The sequence below is a fragment of the Podarcis bocagei genome (assembly GCF_964188305.1).
Source record: "Podarcis bocagei genome assembly, chromosome: 17".
NCBI lineage: Eukaryota > Metazoa > Chordata > Lepidosauria > Squamata > Lacertidae > Podarcis > Podarcis bocagei.
In genome coordinates, this window is record NC_138143.1 from 21025810 (window position 1) to 21038851 (window position 13042).

At 43.0% G+C, this 13042-nt stretch overlaps 1 protein-coding gene across 1 annotated transcript in view; it reads left to right on the plus strand.

Annotated features, from left to right (window-relative positions):
• Positions 1-13042, plus strand: part of JAK2 (Janus kinase 2) — an 83284-nt gene that overhangs the window by 1338 nt on the left and 68904 nt on the right. The gene's annotated exons all lie outside the window — the stretch shown is intronic.

Here is a 13042-nt window from a genome sequence, read left to right on the forward strand (position 1 = left end):
GGAAACATGTCAGGCAATTTCGTAGAACAAAACAAAACAAAACAAAAAACAGAGTCTGTATATGAGCTGTTGGTTTTCAGACAGCAGAATCGGTGTGAATTATATGGGAGATACATGATTGTATCTTCCAACATCCTTTTCTTTGATTAAAAACAGCTGTGATGTGGTCTTGGCTAATAGCCTATGGAGGGGGAAAGATAGGTACCTGTAGAAATTTTAAGTTGTTTGAATGGTGTGGGAGGAAGCTTGCGATCTATCTAGTTCGGTTATTCATTGTGTTGTGCAAACTCATTCCTTATATACTTGCAATTTATTTTTTTGTCAAATGTGCATGTGTTGTATATGCAATTCATACATTAAGAAGAAGAGCATTAATATTGCTGTCAAAAGTTAAGGTTTCGAGCTCTTCCTGGCATCTGTAAAATGTTTGTTGCTTTGTTGCCTGGCCAACTGCTGCCTTCTTGGTGTCATTTCCTTGTGGGCTGATGCCATGGGCAACAGATAAGAATATTGCCCTTTTCATCAAATCAAATAGTTGATTTTTCCACCCTGCAGTTGGTAGTGTTTTACTGACATTGGAAGAGGAGTACAGGACCTCTGTTCCAAGTTGGCTGTTGCAAAGGAGTGTAAAACCTTGATTACGAGTTGGAGCAAAAAGCCCCCCCCCTTAAACACAAAGCAGCGAGGAGCTTCATAGTTTTCATGGTAATGTTTTCTGCCACTGTTACACTGCTGTCGTCCCCCACCCCAGCAGAGATGTCTGTGAACAAACAACACATCCTCACATGTGTGTACACATTCCATGAGAGTCTTGGCTGTTGGTCGTGGCCCTCAATGTTGGATGAAGAAATGGAACTCCCTGCACAGTTTCTGCTAAAGGTTTTGATGCATAAATCAGATTGGTACATAGGCAAAGCGCAGGTTACAAGATGTAGCAGGTATCTTGTATAAAGGGCTAGGTATAGAGACATGGGGACGCGAATGGTGCTGTGGGTTAAACCACAGAGCCTAGGACTTGCTGATCAGAAGGTTGGCGGTTCGAATCCCTGTGGCGGGGTGAGCTCCCGTTGCTCGGTCCCTGCTCCTGCCGACCTAGCAAAGTGTAAGTAGATAAATAGGCGGGAAGGTAAAGGGTGTTCCCATGCGCTGCTCTGGTTTGCCAGAAGCGGCTTAGTCAAGCTGGCCACATGACCCGGAAGCTGTATGCCGGCTCCCTCGGCCAATAAAGTGAGATGAGCGCCGCAACCCCAGAGTCGGCCACGACTGGACCTAATGGTCAGGGGTCCCTTTACCTTTACCCTTTATAGAGACATGGCTAAGTGCAAGCAGATAATGTTGATCCAATAAGCCACATGCTCCCTGGACCTTCTTTTTGAAGAGTGGGTTAAGCACAGCTCTTAGTGTGGCAAGTGGTCAGCACCCAATTAACTCCCAATTAGTTGCCTTCCTGAAAGAGGGACATCCTCACTGACAGGAGAAGGAGACGTCTGCCTAGGGTTGAACAATGTCACAGGGCTGGAACAGTCCTCTGCCAACCCACTTTGCCCCTGCCTTGGATCCATCCTCCTCACCAAGTTTAGACATCTCCAACTCCCTGAGTGCCTCCTGTTCCTCCTTAGCATCTGACCACCCCCTGCATGAAACCTTTAATAGCTTCATGGCATCGCCCTGTTTCTGAAGTGCCCCCACCCCAGTTATGAGGTTTGGATTTGCCCAAATAGCATTAATGGAATTTGGCAGTTAATTGGGTGCATGCAAGTCACCTGTGTCTTCCCAGAATGGCTCTGTTAGCCATAATTGCTCCAGTGAATCAAATACCTGCAGCCTAGGGTTGCCCAGCTCCAACTCTCTGAGCTCCTCCCATTCCTCCTCAGGATCTGGCCATCTCCTCCATGACACTGGCTCTCAGTCACAAATACTCACATGTTTAGAGACCTGTCCGGAATGCTTTACTGTGAGGGATGCCGGTGGTGCTGTGGTCTAAACCACTGAGCCTCTTGGGCTTGCCAATCAGAAGGTCGGCAGCTTGAATCCCTGCGATGGGGTGAGCTCCCATTGCTCTGTCCCAGCTCCTGCCAACCTAGCAGTTCGAAAGCACGCCAGTTCAAGTAGATAAATAGGTATCGCTGTGGCGGGAAGGTAAACAGTGTTTCCGTGCGCTCTGGTTTCTGTCACGGTGTTGTGCTGTGCCAGAAGCGGTTTAGTCCTGCTGGCCACATGACCCGGAAAGCTGCCTGTGGACAAACACTAGCTCCCTCGGCCTGAAAGCTAGATGAGCGCCACAACCCCATAGTCGCCTTAACCATTCAGGGGTCCTTTACCCTTTTTAGCTTTACTGTGAGGGCAAACACTACTGTAACAGTTGCATTCCTATGGCAGACAAGATTGCCATGTAAAATGTGAAGCCTTTCAGAAAGAGGATGTTTAAAAGCAAGGGAAGCTTCCAAAGGGCCTTGGAAGCTGCAGAGCAGGCATAGGCAAGCTCGGCCCTCCCGATGTTTTGGGACTACAACTCCCATCATCCCTAGCTAACAGGACCAGTGGTCAAGGGTGATGGGAATTGTAGTCCCAAAACATATGGAGGGCCGAGTTTGCCTATGTCTGCTGCAGAGGCTTTGTTCAACTGGAAAAAGAAAGGTAAGCAAGGTGCTTAACACTTGGTATTGCATTGCGAATGCCAGTCATGCAGGAGTTAAAGTACAGCTTTGGAAACAAACTCTTTAAAGTTAACCCAGTGGAAGCAAAATGCCCTCAGCTACAGAATATTACTAAAGGACACGGAATGTCTCTTGTGTAACTGTATAACTGTACGCTATGCTTACTCGTGTCCAGTGCCAGTTAATTACATAATTATTACCTTTTTCTGGTTGTAGGGTTATATATTAGCTTTGGTATATTTTTACAGGTGGCATTTTACTTTTAATAACAGCTTCATTTATTGGGAGGGTGTGTGTGTGTGTGTGTGTGTGTGTGTGCGCGTGCAGTGGGTGTTAATTCAGCTGTGGGAAGGGCAAATTATTTCACAATTGGGAGTTAAATATGCTTGAAAGAGGCAACTTAGAAAATTGCTCTGCATTTATTGTGCTTTTAAAACCTGGTCACTGAGTTCTTTTTGCATGGTCCTTTTTTATATCAAAGGCAGTGTCCAAAATCAACTTCTGTGGTGCTTTGAGAGTTACAACTATGCAACTACAACTTTTTAATATACCAGAGCATTAAGAATATAAGTTTAATTATGTATTTTTGAAATGTGTGTGTCTGACTTACTTTGTTGCATATTTGATGTAGTGCACTTATTTTCAGAATACGCTGTTCTGTGAAATATTTGTTTTATGTATTGAATTTGTATACTGCTCTTCCTCCCAAAGGAGCCTAGGACAGCAAACACAACCTCAATGTTAAACAAACCCCTCTAAGAGTAATCTGCCATTCCTAGTGTCCAGTGTCTTAACTAATGCCAAACTAGAATTTTCCACTCTCAATATACTCAACATATCCCAAAGTACTGAATAGTGTATCAGTATGTACTATAACATACACTCATTGGTATCATTATCATAGTTTGAAGCTTCCACTGTAAATTCTTGTAAATTGATGCTTCTGACTTACATAAGAATGCTCTAGTTAACCATGGTGGCAAAAATGTGTTTCGATATTTTGGAAAAAAATGTGGATTTTGTTTAGGTTTGGGAGTTGGAAAGAAGTAAGAGGTGATATAAAATGTTAGTAGTCTAACTCATAGTTAACCCATTGATTTCAGTGAGTCTTGTTTGAGGATGAATTAGGTATTGTTTTTAGTTGAACTGAGTGTTGATTCCATATATTTGCAGAAAGGGAGAACCAACATCAAACAAGTTATGCCTTCTATTCCCTCCCTTTCAACCCCATTCCAGATTACTGCATTTTCTGCCTTCAGTGCATCAGCAAAAAGCAGATTTCCACTGTGACTCGCAAGGTCTTTAAACTATGTAGTTAGAGCCAATTTGGCGTCTGTATCAATATATACAGAACAAACAACACAGTGTGCATTGCTTTATATTTGCTGAATGTTATCTGCCGTTTCACGGATCCAATTTGCTATGCATTTTACTCCCAGGGATAATAGCATCTTCTAATGCCATATCCTTTTGTTAATGCTCCTTGCACACAATCAGAGTTCTTCTGCAGAGTTCAACTCTAGTGAATGCTCACTCTGATTTCACTGATCAGAAAACGTTTTATCCAGTGCTGACCCAAACCCTCCTTCCTGCCCCATCTCATCACACCCATTTAAGAGGCTACAGTTCTTTCTTATTTACTGTCTCTCTGTGTGGAACAGAAAACACTTTTACCAATGCTATCACCAGTGTCTCAGGTTTGGAAATCCATCCTGGTGCTCCCACATTGCCTTCTTTGCACGCTTCTGTTGCAAACATTCAGAAAACCTGCCACAAGACTTGGAAGCGAATATGAACGCAGCAAGGAGCAGCCGTGTAGTCTGTTGTGAGTCATGAAGATCTGGATCATTTGTATCATTGCCACAGTTCTGAGCTTCTGCTGCAATATCTTTTGGTAACTGTTTCCATGGCAGGGAGCACATTATTCCAAAACACGGTTCAGACTCTTGACAAGCATATTTATATTTGCTGTATCCTGCTTAAATGTTTTTGGCACAAGTTAGCAGCATGTAAACATTCTTATAAATAACATGAAAACACTGGCATTGGAAGTTCTCACAGACAGCAATATCTGCCATTTCTTTTGCTGGCATCAAACATTTAGGGTTTCTTCTTCTTCTTTTGATAGAAAACAATGGATGCCTCCATTCTTCTTTCTGAGTGTCATGTACCAACAACAGTTGCTACACCAGGGAGCAGATGCTCCAAGCATCTGTCAAACAATTGCCTTCTGATGAGGTTCTTTGGGCTTTGGTATGTTGGCCCAGACAGGTGTTGTGGTGATTCTGCATGTGAATGGATTCATGTCCTGTGACCTGTGTCAAGCTTTTCTAAGTCTTTGAACACATATGCATATACTGCAACTCTGTTTAACGTTGGTGGTGAATATCCGGTTCATAGGTAAAGGTAAAGGGACCCCTGACCATTAGGTCCAGTCGTGGCCGACTCTGGGGTTGTGGCGCTCATCTCGCTTTATTGGCCGAGGGAGCCGGCATACAGCTTCCGGGTCATGCGGCCAGCACGACTAAGCCGCGTCTGGCGAACCAGAGCAGCGCACGGAAACGCTGTTTACCTTCCCCCCAGACTTAGCTACTTGCACTTTGACGTGCTTTCGAACTGCTAGGTTGGCAGGAGCAGGGACCGAGCAACGGGAGCTCACCCCGTTGCAGGGATTCGAACCGCTGACCTTCTGATTGGCAAGCCCTAGGCTCAGTGGTTTAACCCACAGCGCCACCCGCGTCCCATTATCTGGTTCATAGGTTTGCATATATCCCCTGTCGCTGAGTACTGTATTGGCCCGAGTATAAGCCGCACCTTTAAAATTCGGGGGGGGGAGGGGAGACAATACCCAAATATAAGCCGCTCCCTTAAAATTATGCAGGCACTCACACCCGTTCCATTTTACCGTATGTCCCTTTTAGCAGCAACATAGTAAAAGCCAATTTTTGTAAGGTCATGAATTTAAGCCGCACTTTTCACGGTTGGAATTGGGGGGGGGGGGGTTGCAGCATATATTCAGGCCAAAATGGCAATAGGCGAAAGGATGGGGGAGAACACTTCTTTTAATTAAAAAGTGTAAATATAATTTTATGCCTGTCTCATAACAGATGTGGATATTCAACTAATGCAACCGAACCACTCCTGAATCTGGTCCAAATTTTAGAAAACAAAGGAATCACATAGATCAGTGGTTTTCTGGTTCGGGGATAGGATCAGAATCTTATTCTGATGTGTGAATGTATCCTTTACTCACTTGATGTTCCTATCCTCTAATTATCTGCTATAATTAGATTTACAGTAAGTAGAATGGCACCTGCTATAGCCTTAGAATGGCAGTTTCAAAAACTTCCTATCTTAGTTGGGCATCTTTAGTGCTCAGTCATCAGTTGACATCAGAAATAATTTGATTCTGTACATTTTTAATAGATTTTGGGATGATGGGCTTATTGAGTCAGAGAGAGCAACTGATGTAAGTTAAATAGCTTCTGGGCTTCATGCCTGTGGCACACAAATTGCATTGTTAGAGTACCCCGACTTTTTGATAAGTGAATACCTAATTTCGTGGCCGCCAATACCAGCTACCTTTGATGGGTGTAGTGTATTCACACATATTATTAACTTGCTTGTGATGGTTCTCTTTTGTGCAGTTAAGCAGCTGCACGTTGGAACAGTTGTTTCCTAAGACCGTTGTTAAGGCAGTTCCTTTCTTGGTTATAAAAATAAGTATTGATTAATTTTTGTTTACACTTTGTCAGATTCGTTCACACTAAACAGCTGCATGAGTTTATAATCAGGCATCTCAGGTTAGCTGGAATATGTTAGATATATTTTGCAGAAACAGAACATGCAAAACTGAAAGTATACAAGCTAATCATTAGTCTGCTATCTTTTTGTGGCAAGCCATATTTACATAATAAGACAAATATAACTAATATTGTTTAGTCTATGGATGCAATCACGGAACTGTGTGTTTTCTCATTGTATATTTGCATGGGAAATGTCACGTATCTAAAGAACTAAAATAACATACGTTGACATTCTTTCCTTCTCAAAACAGTTATTCATGGTTACATTTTATCTTCAGTCTTTATCCTAAAAGATAGCTATAATTGTATATTGGTTGGTGCTGAAAATAATTCAACTTCCAGGGAAACAATGTCTGCATCTCTGCCAACAATGCACAGGAGTGTGGGGGGGGTGTCACTTTGTGGCACCTGAATTCAAAATCCTATCCCTAATCTTGGTAAAGTTCTACCTATCTCCACCCCTTTCTTCCTACCCAAGAGGAATAGTGCAAATCATGAACTTCTAACTAATTGCTTAAATTTCCCTTGCTGTATTCTTTGGAAAGCTTTACCAGTTATATAAATGGTAGAATTCTGACACTGCATCAATAGAACGTAGAGTTTTATGACTTTGCATTGCAGGTGCTGTCTTCTCAATCAAACCGTGGCATATTTATTGAACCTTTGTTCTCTCAACTAGGGGGACCAATTCTAATTTTTGTTGCTTTTCTACCAGTGCTTTTATCCCAAAGCATCTGCGCTTCTCTGTTCAAAATCTACATGTTCTCAGTGGATGAACTCAGGACTACTATGAGATATAAATTACAAACCCACCCATCTATGATTCTATGAATCATTGTTCTTACTAGACAGTCTTGATCAAGTCACAGTTTTCCAGACTTAGTTCTGCATTTGTAAAATGGGGAAAATATCCACTTGCTTCGTATAGTTGTAGTAGGAGAGGGCTGTGCAGCACTGCTTCACTGTAAAAGTGTTTATGCAGTTGACTAGCAATTACAACAACACAGACAAAATGCTCATTATTGTGACAGGAAGCAACAGAGAAAAGACATGGTTCTTGTAGGAACACCTGGCAATAAACTGTGTTTGTGGCTTTGCATATTGCTGTGACCCTTTCTCTTGCTGATATATAATGCCACTGCTTATATATCAGCACTGGTTATATGCCCAGGGCTGCCTGGGAATTCGTAGAAACCCAAATATATTGTGATTTTTAAATACAGTGGTACCTTGGGTTACATACGCTTCAGGTTACAGACTCCGCTAACCCAGAAATAGTACCTCGGGTTAAGAACTTTGCTTCAGGATGAGAACAGAAATCGTGTGGTGGTGGTGCGGCAGCAGCGGGAGGCCCCATTAGCTAAAGTGGTGCTTCAGGTTAAGAACAATTTCAGGTTAAGAACGGACCTCCAGAAAGAATTAAGTACGTAATCAGAGGTACCACTGTAGTGTAATTTGGCAGTTTGGACCTGCCACACCAAAAATCGAGTGGGTACACACCAAAGTTACTTCTCCGTCCACTATCTCGATTCAAAATAGTGTCAAGCATCAAATAACGCCCCCCCTTCTTTGCAAGAGACTTGTCTCAAAGAGCTACTCTGGAAAATTGCAATTGACATGGTGATAAACTTTTAGCGTGTCCAAACACTAGCTTTTGACAGATTTAGGGGAGAGTGACTGGTTTGGTCACACCGGGCATGAAGCCTTGGGGGTGCCATGGGGGGCTGTAAATATGATTAGGATGGAGCACAAGGGGGGGCAAATTTGGGTGTTGCACACCAATGAAATGGAGGCAGTGAAAGATTTTACTTTCTTGGGCTCCATGATCACTGCAGATGGTGACAGCAGTTACAAAATTAAAAGACGCCTGCTTCTTGGGAGAAAAGCAATTACAAACCTAGACAGCATCTTAAAAAGCAGAGACATCACCTTGCCAACAAAGGTCCGTATAGTTAAAGCTATGGTTTTCCCAGTAGTGATGTATGGAAGTGAGAGCTGGACCATAAAGAAGGCTGATCGCCGAAGAATTGATGCTTTTGAATTATGGTGCTGGAGGAGACTCTTGAGAGTCCCATGGACTGCAAGAAGATCAAACCTATCCATTCTGAAGGAAATCAGCCTTGAGTGCTCACTGGAAGGACAGATCGTGAAGGTGAGGCTCCAATACTTTGGCCACCTCATGAGAAGAGAAGACTCCCTGGAAAAGACCCTGATGTTGGGAAAGATGGAGGGCACAAGGAGAAGAGGACGACAGAGGACAAGATGGTTGGACAGTGTTCTTAAAGCTACCAGCATGAGCTTGACCGAACTGCGGGAGGCAGTGGAAGACAGGAGTGCCTGGCGTGCTCTGGTCCATGGGGTCACGAAGAGTCGGACACGACTAAACAACATACCAATGAAATTTGTGACCCCAAGGTCCTCCACTACTTTTGGTGGCTTGGTGCCATGTGACTAATGCACCAGCATAGACTCAGCCAATGAGATCACTCTCCATCCCCTTAGCTGCAAGATTCCTTCATTATCCACTATGTATGAATTGTGATGTGTATCCTATTGCCTTTGACTTGGGAACAATCAGGCAGAAACATACATGCAAGTGAGGCATTCTTTGACTGCATTTCATCTGAAATAAGCCCTTGGACTCATGAAAGCTTATATGATGGATTAAATGGAAGACTGTTGTGGATGGGATGGGTATAAAAAAGGATCGTGAGAAAGGAGAAATAATAATGGAAACTAGCTTCAGAGAAAAAGTCACGGGTGACTAATGATATGAACCTAATGACCTGGAAATGGGTTTTGAATTATAAATTCCTTCCTCATTCTAACTGTAGACCCAAAGTCTACAGTAAAGTTAAAGTCCCAAAAACATTGTCAAAATGATTGAAACAGATTTGGTTTCTTTTATTTTTGAAAAACCCAGCTTTTTAAAAATTGGCATATGTATGTTCTATCCTGCCTCTCAGTTGTTTTCAATTCCTTTGGCTTGCTTCCTTTTGCGTATAAGGATTGGTCTTCTGTCTTCTGAAACTGCCAGAACTAATTTTGAGTCAGCCTGTGTATATTTTAATATAGCATTATTCAGAGGAAACGGGGGAATATGCATGTTCAATTGCATGATTCATCACTAGAGAGACCTAGCCAGATGCCACCCAACAGAATTCTTTTGAACAATGCCACTGCCTTAATGACAGATTTCTCATGTAGTCCAAGTGTCTTTCAAGAACACGAGCCAATATTTTCTTCTCGCCCCTTATGAAAGCAACCTTGTATAGTCATACAATGCAGCAGAATACTACTTGAAAGGAATAGTCTTGCTGGTATGGAAATTGTATGAGTTGTAGCTTGGAAAAGTACCTCTCAAATGTCAAACTTGGGGGTGTCCCTAATATTTCTAACAACCCTGTATTAACATTGCAAAGTACCTCATTCTGAATACATTTCTGTTCCACTGAGTTTTCCTAGTACTGACTTAGAGCCAAGCTAGACTTTGTTCCCACCAAGGGGGATGCTGTTGGAAATAAAATAGCCCTACTTACACCTCTCCCTATCATATTATCTCTAGGACAATGGTTCCAAAACACTCTCTCACACACCTCGGCCACTTGAAAATTGTTGAGAGTACTTGGTCGACCACTCACGATATTTCTGCTTGTTGTAACTATGGCAATGCATTGGGTTAAATGCTGTACGCTTTTAAAATTGCCTTTTTATTTCTTATATATTGCATGCTATTATATTAAGCCTGAAATTCATGGAATTCAAATTGTAACGCCAAAAAATGCAAGATAAGAAACAGAAGAAATAATAAAATGCAATTAAAATCAATACGGATATTTAATGCCACCGATATGCCACCTCCTATAAAGGTAAGGGGAACCCTGACCATTAGGTCCAGTCGTGACCAACTCTGGGGTTGCGGCGTTCATCTCGCTTTATTGGCTGAGGGAGCCGGCGTACAGCTTCCAGGTCATGTGGCCAGCATGACTAAGCCGCTTCCAGTGAACCAGAGCAGCGCACAGAAACGCCGTTTACCTTTCCGCCGGAGCGGTACCTATTTATCTACTTGCACATCGACGTGCTTTCAAACTGCTAGGTGGGCAGGAGCAGGGAACGCGCAACCGGAGCTCACCCCATCGCGGGGATTCAAACCGCTGACCTACTGATTGGCAAGTCCTAGGCTCTGTGGTTTAACCCACAGCGCCACCCGCATCCCACATGCCACCTCCCATATTCAACCACAAATCCACAGGTGCCCTGTAGACCACCTGGTGCAGCTCCTAGACCTAGACCATAGTTCAAGAACCCCTGTTCTAAGAGAATTTGCTATGTGACGCACTTTGACCACCCTGAGTTTCCTTGCCACAGTCAGTGGTAGCCAATGCCATGAAGCAAGGATAGAAAACTCTCTTTAAGTGGGGGCAGGGGGAAGTCCAACTTGCTACAACCAGTTGGATAGAAAAGCTCCGGCTCAGCAATAGTGGCCATCCATAAGCATTTATAAAGACTGGTTGGTGTGCGTGTGGACCATGGGTAGGCAAACTAAGGCCCGGGGGCTGGATGCGGCCCAGTCTCCTCAATCCGGCCTGCGGACGGTCTGGTGAATCAGCGTGTTTTTACATGAGTAGAATGTGTCCTTTTATTTAAAATGCACCTCTGGGTTATTTGTGGGGCGTAGGAATTCGTTCATTATTTTTTTTCCTTTTCAAAATATTGTCCAGCCCCCCACAGGGACCGGCCCCCTGCTGAAAAAGTTCGCTGGTCCCTGAACTATTATTGGATTTTTACTTCGATCGTTTCCTGTATAAAAATCAACAGAGAAGCAGTGGCTGAGGACTGCAATAGCCTGGGTACAATACTTTGTAACTTAAATTAGCAGGGGATTTTATTACCTTTTGGCACAATTAGTCACTTCCTCAGCCAGGGCTTTTGCCTTCTCAAGGAGTGTCCCCTGTGCTTTTACTACGTTGCATATTCCTTCAGACAACTCAAGTTATCCTGTTCTTTTTAAAGTCTTCGGCGATTAACAGTTTTGTGCTATTTGTGTATCTCCTTGTTCACAATGAAATGGACCTCTCTTAGCCCCGGTACGGCCTCTTGGATGCAATGCAGGCAGACACTGAGGAAATAATGTACCCTCCTTGAGATTGCTTTAGTTTTGCTGCAACAGTTCGCTGCTGCAAGAGACAAACTCCTGGTCAATTTGAGAAGCAGCTTATTTCTTAGACCCAGGGGTCAGCAAACGTTTTCAGCAGGGGGCCGGTGCACTGTCCCTCAGACCTTATGGGGGGCTGGACTATATTTTTTGGGGGGTGGGGGGAATGAACAGATTCCTATGCCCCACAAATAACCCAGAGATGCATTTTAAATAAAAGGACACATTCTATTCCTGTAAAAACACGCTGATTCCTGGACCGTCCACGGGCCGGATTGAGAAGGCGATTGGGCCACATCTGTCTTAGACATTAGGAAATGCTGTACAAAAAGTGTATGCAAGCAGAACTATTTCGGATTACAATGCCTAATTTATTTATTTTTTGTAATTTTATGTCCACCACTTTTTGTGGTGCAGGTACTTAAAAGTGGCTTACAGTTCAAGCTAGGATAGAGTAAGATGTGGGTGGGCAAACTAAGGGCTAGGGGCCGGATTCGGCCCAATCGCCTTCTAAATCCAGCCTGCGGACGGTCTGGGAATCAGTGTGTTTTTACATTAGAATGTGTCCTTTTATTTAAAATGCATCTCTGGGTTATTTGTGGGGCCTGCCTGGTGTTTTTACATGAGTAGAATGTGTCCTTTTATTTAAAATGCATCTCTGGGTTATTTGTGGGGCATAGGAATTCGTTCTCTCTCCCCCCCCATATAGTCCGAGCCCCCAAAAGTTCTGAGGGACAGTGGACCGGCCCCCTGCTGAAAAAGTTTGCTGGAGAACAAGAAGAACATACATTTAAAGAAGATTCGAAAATGTTTGTTGAATATACGGGAGGAAATTGTGTACACTTGAAAATGTTGGCAACGTTCAGATAAACCCAACAGTGTATACAAATTTTGGCTTAGTTTATGTAAAATATGCAGGGATTTATGATATGTAAATGAACCATGGAAAGAGAAATACACACACACACACACACACACACACACACACACACTTAAAGCTAGTATAAGTAACGTCTTTGTGTGTGCACCTCATAGTTCCATGAAGGTACCTACCTAAAAAGTTTTTTTTAATTATGGAAACTTGGCAGCTGGGAGCACAGATTAGTAGTGTTAGCTCCATTCATGCCTCTCTTTGGGGACACTCAATTAAAATTAATCTGAAAAATATATATAAATGCTGCATTTCTTCCTCCTTGCAATAAATGATTTTTCTGGCAGTCTTGGAACTTGCCATTTCTTAGAATATGAGATTTTACAGAATCCTACAGTTATAAATTTACCATAGCAGTCTCTTGCTCTGAGACCTCGTGTCATGTTGTGATTTATTGTTCTTGAGGATGGCGAGTCGTCAAATGTAGCATTTTTGCTTTGTCAAATACCTTTCAGTGATGCTGCTTTCTATACAGAACTCATTTTCTCTGGTA